This window comes from Gossypium raimondii, unplaced genomic scaffold (genome assembly GCF_025698545.1).
Source record: "Gossypium raimondii isolate GPD5lz unplaced genomic scaffold, ASM2569854v1 Contig00257, whole genome shotgun sequence".
Classification (NCBI taxonomy): domain Eukaryota; kingdom Viridiplantae; phylum Streptophyta; class Magnoliopsida; order Malvales; family Malvaceae; genus Gossypium; species Gossypium raimondii.
The window spans coordinates 164,733-176,447 of record NW_026291357.1 but is presented as its reverse complement, the minus strand read 5'-3'; the positions used below and the strand labels follow the sequence as shown (position 1 = coordinate 176,447).

Here is an 11,715-nt window from a genome sequence, read left to right as displayed (position 1 = left end):
GAACTGAAAAGCCAATTAAATGATTGAACGGCAATTCTATGCGCCAACTACAAATTGAAACAACAATTCTTCAATGAACTTCAGAAATTAAATTAGATACCATCCATTACTTCAAACAATTAACTAATCTAGGAGGGCAAACAGCAACTAAGTAATGCAGATGAAAATAATGAGAAATTATAGCCCTACGGTTTGGACTAAACCTCAAGTACATTAACCCTTAAAGGAGTGTCTTTAAACAGATTTACACCTCAATTATGAATACAATCCGAACAAGAAGCTACCGTCTATTGGTTCAAAAGGTTAAAACTACAATCGGAGGGGTGTGCCAGAACGATGCAGCAGTGCAAAACAAAGACGACACTCGAGAACCCCAATAGCAAGCTATTGTTAATGAGCTCTCCCCCTAAAAATATTGATTTAATATCATGCGGATCAATGATCCACGTATCAGATATTAAACTGATAAGAACAGATACTACACTTGATCTTAGCCAAAAGGCCGAGAAAGGTATGAGCTTAAACTCATCTTGATATTTCTTTTATAGTGCGTCTCTGCCTTACCCTTGGCTTGCGCTCTCTATATGGGATTTCGACTTTAGTTTGCTATGGACAAAACTAGTATAATTTTTCCTGCACAGCACATTGCATGTTGGTGAATTTGCACATGAAAATTTTTGGATATTATAACACTAGTCCTCTTATTGCAGCTTGATATAGGTCAAAAGATGAAGAAGCAATCAGTCTTTCCAACTATGCAATATTGGTAGGTAAGCCATTAAATACTAAAGAAGAATTCGCAAACTGTAAGGTTTACATTACATGGAAGTTTCTGTTTGTATACTTTTGCAAAGGTTTCTATCTTTACACATGTTGCAAATTGTTGTTTTATTTAATGGCTTACCAATTCCATCGCGTAGTTGCAGGTCTAATCTACATGCTTCTCCAGCTTATGATCAGTATAGGCTGCAATAAGTGAACTATAGTTATATTATCCAAACATTTTCACGTGCAAAATCACCAAAATCCCATGTGGGGGTGCAGAAAAAATTATATACATTCTGTCCATAGCAACAAATGTTCAGACCTACTCCAAGACCCATATCGAGAGCACAAGCAAAGGGTGAGGCGAAGGTACATTATAAAATATAAATCTAGACATTTATTGATCCTTTTGTCGACCTTTTGGCTAAGATCAAGAGTAGTATCTGTTTCTATCTGTTTAATATCTGATACGTCCCCATTGCGTTCGCGTAGGATATAATTATTTTTTCCATATGGGTAAACAGCTTCAAAAGCTGTTATTGTATGCTCTCTCCTTATGCAACACCTTTAGGTTTTGTTTGTCATGTGGTAGGGATGTAGGTCCAAGTTGTTGGCTTAGATTGTGTTCGGGGCATAAGGGTTTAAGATATTTCTAACTTTCAATGCTTATAAGCACTAATTAACATTTTTCAATCTCGATTTCTATTTATAATAATTTTATTTTAATCAATTAGCATTTTTCTTCATTTTATAAAAATCTATAAATACTTTTCGATATTAAATATTAGTCCTTTAAAGTGCCGGTAAATATAAAATCCATTGTTTCCATATTTAATACACCCCAATTTATGTGGTATTTTCATCTTATCTAATTAAATGTATTGTTCTTGCATGATTTTTGAAAGATTAAAATATCTCTTTAATCATATCTATATATATATATATATAAATCTGTCATATCTAATCTCTATTTCAAAGGGGTGAAAGCCTATCTAAATCTATTTAGTATAAGTCATATGATTCATAGTATAAAGTACATAATTGAATAGATTAACTGATCAAGATTTATTCCATTAGCAACAAATTTTGTTGAAGTAGAGTTGGTATAATAGAAAATTGTATTCATATAACATGAACTGTCTGTTTTCGCTTTGAATGTCTAATTTGTACAGGAAATGTGCTCAATCTGAGAAAATAGGAGTAGATAAACAACTTTACTTCAATTCTAATTATTTTAACTAAATCTTTTAAGTAATAAATGTTAATTAGATTATAACTATTTTCATTATTTAGTTTTATCATTTTAAATTAAAGGCGATAAACCTTTTATCCGGTCTAAAATAGACTCGAAAATCATAAAAATTTAAAATCTGAAATTAATCAAATTCCAAAAGTTTATTTACCTAAATAAGATGATAAATTAATTTTAGAAACAGACGCCTCACAAAATTATTGGGGTTGTATTTTAAAAGCTAGAACAATAAATAAAGAAGAATTAATATGTAGATATAGTTCGGGAAAATTTAAACCAAATGAAATTAATTATGTCATATATGAAAAGAATTATTAGCAATAAAGAGAGGAATAAAAAACTTTCTTATATATTTAGCACCTGAAAATTTTATTATAAAACCGATAATCACGCTTAATCATTTCCTTACTAATAAAAGTTAGAAAATGGTACCTCAAGAATTAGATGATATAATAAATTATGTAATTTTAATTTTGAAGTCTTATATGTAAAAAGGAACTAACAATATTATTGTTGATTATCTTAGCATGCCATATGGATAGAGGTAAAAAACCTCTAGAAAAAGTCGATAAATGGACTACTGTTCATAAAAGGCCCAACAAAGGGAAAACATTCAAATCGACAAATCCTAATCAAGGATTTGTGACAATACCTTCTCAAATATCTTTTTATCCTAACCAAGGATTCTATATCCAATGGTAAGACAATCAGTTGGAACTCATTTATCATTTACACCACAACCGATAAAGTCAATTCCCTTGGTCTCAAGATCCAAATTCAGCATATCAAGCTAGTTATACTGAAATTATAAAGGAGCAGAAAAATTTTGTGCATCAGAAAATTTGTTGAAACCACAACAAATTCAGGAAATAAAATCTTTTTATAATTTAGACTTACCATCAGAATTATATAATTTTATTAATGATATATGGAAACCCATATTCTTGAACAAATAGCTAATTTCGGGATAGCTCTTACTAAGCTTTCACAATTTCTAGTTGAAAAAATAACTAAAGAATAAGAAGCTCATGATTTATTATTAAAATCTATTTTATATCGAGATTGGGAAGAACTAGAAATCGTTATTTAGATATTAAGGAGATAAACAATCTTCTTGATATATGTCAAGATTTTATTAATAAAGGAACAAATAGCCCTATTATGAATAAAATGTTTAGGTTATGTTTATATAATAAGGCTAGAAAAATTTTACCAGTGAAAATATTTACAAAAATAAATGGAGCTATCTCGCAAACAAAGAAGTTCAATTTCAAAAGCTTTTTCGAATATTTTTACAAGCCTATGTTATTACAAACGATTTAAATAAAAATTCCCTACTATAAAATTTAGACTTGATCATGAACCATTTGATATAAGTAGTATTGAATGGGTTTTGTTAAAGAAATAAAATTCAAAATTTTTCTTTCTATTTATTAAAAGATTTTTCTGCATTTATTAAATCTATATTATTACGTATGATATATGAAGATGATTTTATCATTATTTTCATCTTGAAATCAGTAGTCTTAATGGTATAGCTAAAAAGAAAAATTTTATCACCATATCAAATTTGGATCATTAAAAAATGATTGGAGGTCCGAACCTTTCAGTAGCTAAAGAAGAAAAAAGAAACTTGATAAAAAATATTGACAAGTGTTATAATAATCTCAGTTATTATCATATCCAAACAGGAATAGATTTAATGACCAAAGTCCAATATTTACTTCAACAAAAAAACTTATAGCCTATGGACTGATGGAAGAAGAATATTGGCATATGATATTGGAAACACTCAAGATGATAGAGACGAAGAATCCGTGCAACTATTAAAAAAGCTGACATGGAGATTGATGATATTTCATCACACATAATAGAAGAAATCAAGAATACGTGGGAAAATTAGAACTCACTAAGACTGTCAATAGATTCATTACAGCTAGATGAAATGGAGGAAATGAATCTAGTTAATATTCAGGAAGGATAAAAGCCAATTGGAAAAAACCAATTAAAATATCAAGGAAGCAACTTGGGAAAACGACATCCAAGTGAAAACAAAAAAGGAAGCTACATGGGAAAATGACATCCAAGAAAGCAACTTGGGAAAACGACATCTAGGTGCAGACAAAAAAGGAAGCAACGTGGAAGCAACCATGTCAAATCAATGATGAGACATTATCCTTATCAGAAAAACTGTGCGAGATTCAAAGAAAATTAAATAGAGTTCAAGAATTCTCCTATAAAAGGGAGATGAAGGAAGCCTAAGGGGGCATCGAAGTTAGTTTAGAAAACCTTTTCCTATTCACTTCTCATCCACCAACCTCTCTTCAGTACAATCAAATAAAGTCCTCTGAAATCTAAATCTATGATTTCCATTTAACCATCGACGATGTCCCGTATAAGAGAACTTCTTCCCAGTATATAATCACTTCAAACATGTTTACGCCACACAACAAGGACAAGCATAACGTCCTTTGGTACTCCAACTAGATAAATTGACATAAGCCGAGAAATCATTAATAGTCCACAACAAAACTGTAAGTAAATAAAAGTTCTCCTTTCTCAAGACATCATATGTTTCAACACTCTCCCATAACTGTTTCAACTATTCAATAAGTTGCTGCATATAAATGTCAATATCATTTCCGGGACCTTTCTCTCCAGGGATAATCATAGATAAGATAAAAGAAGATTGATTCATGCAAATCTATGGAGGCAAGTTGTAAGGAACAAGCACTACAGGTCAAGTATTGTACGAAGTACTCATGATTTTAAAAGGATTAAATCCATCAGATGCTAGCCCAAGCCTCACATTTCGAGGATCACTTACAAAGCTTGGAAATTTACTGTCAAATGATTTCCAAGCTAAAGAATCCGTAGGATGCTTTAATAATCCATCATTGGTTCATTGATCATGATGCCACCTTATAGACTCGGCTGTCTTTGATGACATGAAAAGCCTTTGAAGCCTTGGTATTAGTGGAACTATGAATTTAGGCAACATGTAGTCATTTGGGCAACTATGAATTTGTCGTACCAAGGCCTAAATCTTTTATCAGTTTCTTCATATCTTTGCATGAATGAGGGATCTTTGCAAACGGAAACATGTCTCTCAAAAACTCTAACAACAGTGTAAAAGAGTTTCTGGTCCACCCTCTCAAACATTTTAAGTGAAAAAGACGAATGTAAAAGGACAATTTTGAAAATTTTGATCCCTCATAAAGTTTTTCATTCATTTCATTAAGTAACTTGTAGAACTTTGCCGTTTCTCCATTTGGCTCTTCATCAGGTACACTTCTTCCCGTTTCAATAAAAGCATTTCCACCAATATCACAATCATTGGATACAATAATTTCAAGTGGAAACGATTGCAAACCATGACTGTGCATATTAAATGCATCATGCAACATACCTTTCATGTCATCTTCTCTAACAGACTGATGGTAAGCATTATGAGGATAAGCCGGATTAATCGTTGAAGAGGTTCTACGAGGTGTACACTCTCCATGGAAAATCCATTTTTTATACCCCGAATAAAGCCATCAAAAATTAGATGTTCATAGACAACTTCACGAATATGCCAATTGATGTTGCTACACTTCTTACACGGGCAAAGAACCATATTCTCTTGGCTTGCATTTTGAAATGCAAAATTTAGAAAAATTTGTACTCCATTTCGATAGTTGTTGCTTACCCTTGACAAATTCATCCAACTCTTATCCATTTCGTTGTTCTTGAAGTCTAAAGTTGACAATAAATTACTGTTACTTATGTGTTCTAAATTGATCTAAATCATGTCATTGTACTAAAATAGATAATGTATTTCAAGTATCAAGTATTTAATGGGTGTAAACTAATTCAGGTAAGTTGTTTATTTATAAGTATAATTAAGAGTAGGGAAAAACAATAGTGTTGCCCAAATTTATGTGATTTTTATATATTTGATCCAAAGTTTTATGTAAGTTATGATATGATATATATTTATGTATTATGTAAGTTATGTAAGTTATGATATGTATTTATGTAAGTTATGATCCAAAGTTTTTTTTATTCTTTAAATGTTTATGTAAGTTATGATTATCATCTTTAAATTTTAACTTTAGATTTTAACCCTTTAATTATACTCTTTTAATTTTTAAATTTGTGTTTTATCACCTTTATGTTTACTATACTTAAAAAGATAAAATTAACAAATTAATAATTGTATGTTAATAAAGTTAATATTTGTTAATTTTTCATCTATTTTGAGTTAATATTTAAATTAAATTTCCATGAACTTTTTAACTTTATACTACATAATAAAATCGATCAATTTATTTTATGATAATATTTATGAAAAATATTAAAATAATTTTAACATTAAGATAAATATTATTTTCCTTTAAAATTTTATTTTAATTAAATAATATTTATTTCTATGATAAATATTATATTATGTTTTATTTTGAAATTTGAACTTTAAACTATATACTTTTAAGGATAAATAAAAAATATTATTTAAATTAAATTTTCTATGAAAACTTTAACTTTAAAACTAAATATAAAAATTAATGAATTTAAATTTAGAATTTAAAATAATAAATTAATAACACAATTAAAATCCAAAAGTTAGAACTCAAGTTATCATCTTCCTCTTCTAATTTGTAATTTTTATTTAGCTATTATCATGAGATAATAATTAATTTAAAATATTTTTAAGAAAACAATTACTTTAAATTTTAATATCCTTGAAATGAGTAACTTTATTAGAAGAAAAACTAAAATTATTTTTAAATTCAAATATGATATTAATTTAAGTCATTTTACTTAGTAATTAATTTATCTCAAATGAGTAAACTTTTGTTCCTCAACGCGAAGAAATAATAATATATAATAGTAAATTTAGATCTTAATGTTTATAATTTTTTGTCAATTTAATCCTTATTATTTTAGCTAAACTTAATATTATAAAATAAAAATAAAATTTAACATAGTATTATATGTTACATTAACAAATAATTTAAAATTATAAAAATAAAAAAAATAAAATCAAAATTAAAATTAAAAATATAAAAAATTCATAGAAATTCAAAATATTAAAATTAAAATGCATTCATATCACCAAGTATTCATATCACCAACATTAAAATTAAACTGCCCTTAAGCCGAGTCTTAGGCTTATTCATGCTAGGTACATACGCATCCCCTCTTTTTGAAGCATTAATTAAGCTGAAATTTAATAGCTCCTTATGTGATAGTGATCGAAGACTAAAGAAAACAGTAATGAAAAGCAACCATTAATTTTAGTCTGTACCAGGCATTAAAAAGGATAGCACACCTTCGCAACGAACTGCAACCTGCACTGGGACAATATTATCTGCCAACTAATGCTGATAACTACGTATCTCCAAACCCAAGCTTTAAGTGTTTTCCCAAACCAAAACCCTGCAATAATACATCATGAGGTGTTAAAAGACTCATTCTCTTCCTAAGCTGGTGGACACTGTGGAAAGGGGTTTTAAAATTCAAAGAATAATACATAAAAGACTGGGATTCTCAAGAACCCTTTTATCAAGGTAGCAGTTAAAGGGATATCTCCACCAAAAGAAATTAGAAATCACCACGTAAGCTACTATATTAGCACAATGGCCACAACAAACAACACAAGGGCTTCATCCTTCACACACATATAAACACTCAATCTCCCGTGAAGTTTTTTATGGTGTATTTGGAGGAGATTCTCATGTTAGGGGAATCGATGGATTCATATACCAAACCTCTAGTTTTGTTTTCCCTTTTGCTCTTCATCAATATTAAAAAGAAAGAAAGAAATAGCAAAATACAATGAAGAATCAGACAAGCTGAAGCAGGAAATCACAATAAAAATAGTTTCCACAAATCTGAGCATGCACACAAACAGACATCTCTATTCAGATGATTAAAGAAGACCCTGGGGTCAGTAAAAAGTTCCAACATTAATCAGATAAAAAAATCAGTTGCAGATCACAGGTTCTATAACTGGTTCAAGTGAAAGAAGGAACAAAAGGGATTAAAAAGAATGTCAATTTAATGGAATAACCAATTACAAAAAGAGTGAACTAATGGTATTAAAAATATTCTTCTTTTCATTCTCATTTGCTTCTTCCTTTTCCATTCGTTTTCCAACCTGTTATTGTGGATTATTGTGAGTGAATACTCCCAATATTCCAAACAAACATGCTTTATTTCCTAAGTATGAAATAAGAAAAAGTCCTATATGATAATAAAGGCATTAGACATATTCATAAGATGAGAATATTACTAACATTATACAGGTGTCCCATGCAGATTAGGTTTCCGGGAAGAACAACAGCAGCCTCCCATATCCCGCAGTTATCTTTGTTATCCACTCAATACAAAGGTAGTTTGGTGCATTTTCCCCTGTTATTCGACATCAAAGGACAAGTAGAATATAATAGTTTCAAACACAAGGAGAGGGAAAAAACCAACTTACAAGCCGGGAAAAAACATGTAACATACTAGAAAATAGAATCAAGCTTTGAGAAGCATGAACAAACAAAGTAAAAAAATCCTTACTAATCATGCTAAACAGAAATGGGAATATAAAAAAATAAATCATCCCCATGTATAGACAAATTATATACAAATACACTAAAACAGTAATAAGACCATGAAATAAAATTAGGCAAAGAATTTTACCTTTTGAAGCGGCAGCGGAGAGAAAGAGGCGAAGAATTTCCAGCCAAAAATTAGGCTCAAACAAAAAGTTAAATGATTTTGATAATTTGGAGGGAAACAAGAATTTATGTTGGCTTGTTTCTTTAATAGTTAGAGATTTCGATCAGTTAGGGGAAATTGGGGAAGAAATAAAGTGATTTGGGAAAAATAACTTAGGGATTTTAGGGAAATTTGATTTGGGGAAAAATTAAAGGAATTTCGGGGCTAACAAAATGACACCGTTTAGGTCAACTTTAATAAAAATTTGCAGCGTTTATGACAAACGCCACTAATGTATAATCTTTGTGGCGTTTTAGTCCAAACGCCACTAAAAATGCCGCTAAAAACGGCGCCGTTTTGTAAAATTTTAATACATATTTGCTGCATTTTTTGTCCAAACTCCGCGATTGCTTCCTTTTGTGGCGTTTCTAATAAAAATATCGCCATAGCTCTAACCTTTTGCGGCGTTTTTGGTCCAAACGCCGCTAAAAGCTTAATTTCCTGTAGTGGGTTAAGAAAACGGTTTTCAGTTATAGTAGAAGTTCAAAAATTTTGAAAACCGAGTCAACGTCATATTTATAATAATAAATCTTTTCTTGAAATGTACTTGTACTTTGTATGAGATGGATTTAAATTACACAGAACAAAAAACTTAATTACTTTCAGTAGGAAAGTAATTCTATTATAATTACCAAAAAATAGAATTTATTTTAAGTAAATAATTTTTTGGTTACTTTATGCCAGAATAACAATATATCAAACTTATGTTTTAATAGCTCTCCTAATATCATCTATTTCTAGAGATATAGGATAATTCTAGTTGAATAAGAATAACACAAATAATACTTATTTAATAAAAAATACTCCCCTAGTCTAACTAGGAGAGTGATGAGTGGCACACCCTAGTAAATGTTACTAAGGTTGCCACCCCTCACTTATCATATGAGGGGATTGAACTTCTCATGTATTGAGTCTAATTATATGTACTTCCTTAACTTTTGACCCAACAATTTATAATTTAATCTAATTCAATATTTTTTTATTTTCTAAAATAAATATTAATTAATTAATTTAATTAATCAAATTAACTAAATTAATTTCTTAATTGAATAGTTTTCTCAACTCAACTTTGATTCCGTTAAAGTCATGACAACTTTACCATAAAAGAATATATGAGGAAATATATGTAATTTCTATATTTAATGATTCGTGATGACTAATTAATTTAATTTCATTTTCAAACTTCAATTATTTAATTATAATTAATTAAATAATAATTTAAAACTTTAAATTAATTCTTAAGTCATATTTATACTTAGTGATAAAACGCATTTATTTGTGAATACGACCCATTTCTCTAACGTCATTATTTCCATTTATTTTTGTTCATTTGGTTCTATATACAACTCATTTATGGTTTCAACGAGCTAACGGAGGAATCGGTTGAACATATATAATTAGGACTTAAATAATTTATACTTTATAAGTTCCAACTTTTCTCTTATAGTTATAAACTTATTTAATCACGAAGTAATCCCACTATAGTATCGTAACCGAGCTCTCCCAATTACATACAGTTACAAAAGCTACTTAATCAGTTATCGTCCAATGATCTTGTCAAAAGTGTGTTACTCTCATAGGATATTCTTAATATTTTAGGATAAATTCGTTCTCCCAGTATAATATTATTTTATCTCATGATAATCATTACATCTTCTTTAATAAAAAGTCAATTACTATCAAATAGTAATCAAGTTATTTATCACAAAAACAAACGACTTGTGGTCGCGTTTACTTTTCATCTATCACGTAATGCCGATGAGAGGATATTATTTACCCATTAATTGGGCTATGAATTCCACTATTGTGAATGATGCTACATATTGCAAAAGTCATATACCCAACGCACCAACTTTCGGTTCCTTATCTATTTCAACTAAGATTTTTACTTACATCAAAGTATATGAGTCATGCATACATAGTCCATCATCCACTCAGGATTAAGGTATGCCACGCTATGGACATCACAAGTAAATAAATCCATAAAAAAGTATATTTATTTTACATGGGTCTTGTCTAATGTACTGTCATTCCAGTCAATCACATCTACGTCTCTATCGTCTAGGAGTCATCCACTCTGATGCTCAAGACAAAGCATATTCCCAAGTGGACTTGATAGATGACATATTAGTTTTTTAATCGATTTGTTCATTACCGATTAAGCTAACGGGATGTATAGGTTCGTTTACTAATACAAGCTGTCTTTTCGTATTACGATCCAACCATGTAATACTACTTAGTATTGATTAAAGGTCAGATAACAAATGAACCAATATTTGGTTCCATTTTGCTTTGCATGCAAAAAAAATGAGGAAAATATACAAAGGGTATTAATGTAATTAATAAATATTTTTATTAAACCAATTTGTTCAAAAAATAAAAGTGTACATAAACGAAGAATACTACACTTAGGTCATAGATCCAACAAGTGCGTGGGAGGAAAAGAAGTTGAGTTCGAAAAGATGTATCACCCACTTATTTGAGCTAGTACCAATACCTGAGTAAGAAATGCTACATTTCAGAACAATTGCTTTATTCAAGAATCAAATTTATTATTCAAGTTCTTCTCATTTTTTATACCTTTTTAAAGTCATTCAAGTCTTTTTAGACCATTTCTAGGTTTTCTCTAAAATTTGATTGCATTCAGGGTTCGTTTGGAACTCTTTCGGATAAAAAAGAACAAGGTAGAAGAAAACAAGACCAGTGTTAGGACATCATGGGGCCAGTATTGCGATATTAGATTTTCTGATGCTCATGTCGCGACATATGCCCTCTTTTGCTAAACAAGTCCAAACTTCTTTTTGTTTGTGTTAATATCAATACCACATAATCCAATACATGCATCAATCAATTTAAATCCATATACTATTTCAATTTACCAGCAAATACTCTTTTAATTCATCATATAACAATTACTCACTTAATGTCCCAACAATTTCATTTAA

The 11,715-nt window shown here is 29.6% G+C and overlaps 1 long non-coding RNA gene, 1 other non-coding gene and 1 pseudogene across 2 annotated transcripts; 1 reads left to right on the top strand and 2 right to left on the bottom strand.

The window, feature by feature from the left end:
* Positions 1–318: 318 nt before the first annotated feature.
* Positions 319–515, bottom strand: LOC128037425 (U2 spliceosomal RNA). The gene has a single exon (XR_008193383.1). It is a non-coding gene; the product is annotated as a U2 spliceosomal RNA (small nuclear RNA).
* Positions 516–1,168: 653 nt separating this feature from the next.
* LOC128037427 (U2 spliceosomal RNA) lies at positions 1,169–1,333 on the top strand (annotated as a pseudogene).
* A 5,777-nt stretch (positions 1,334–7,110) lies between these two features.
* LOC105778200 (uncharacterized) lies at positions 7,111–8,905 on the bottom strand. The gene is made up of 3 exons (XR_001128577.2): positions 8,693–8,905; positions 8,299–8,413; positions 7,111–7,438 (listed from the first exon to the last, which is right to left on the bottom strand). It is a non-coding gene; the product is annotated as an uncharacterized LOC105778200 (long non-coding RNA).
* Positions 8,906–11,715: the final 2,810 nt, after the last annotated feature.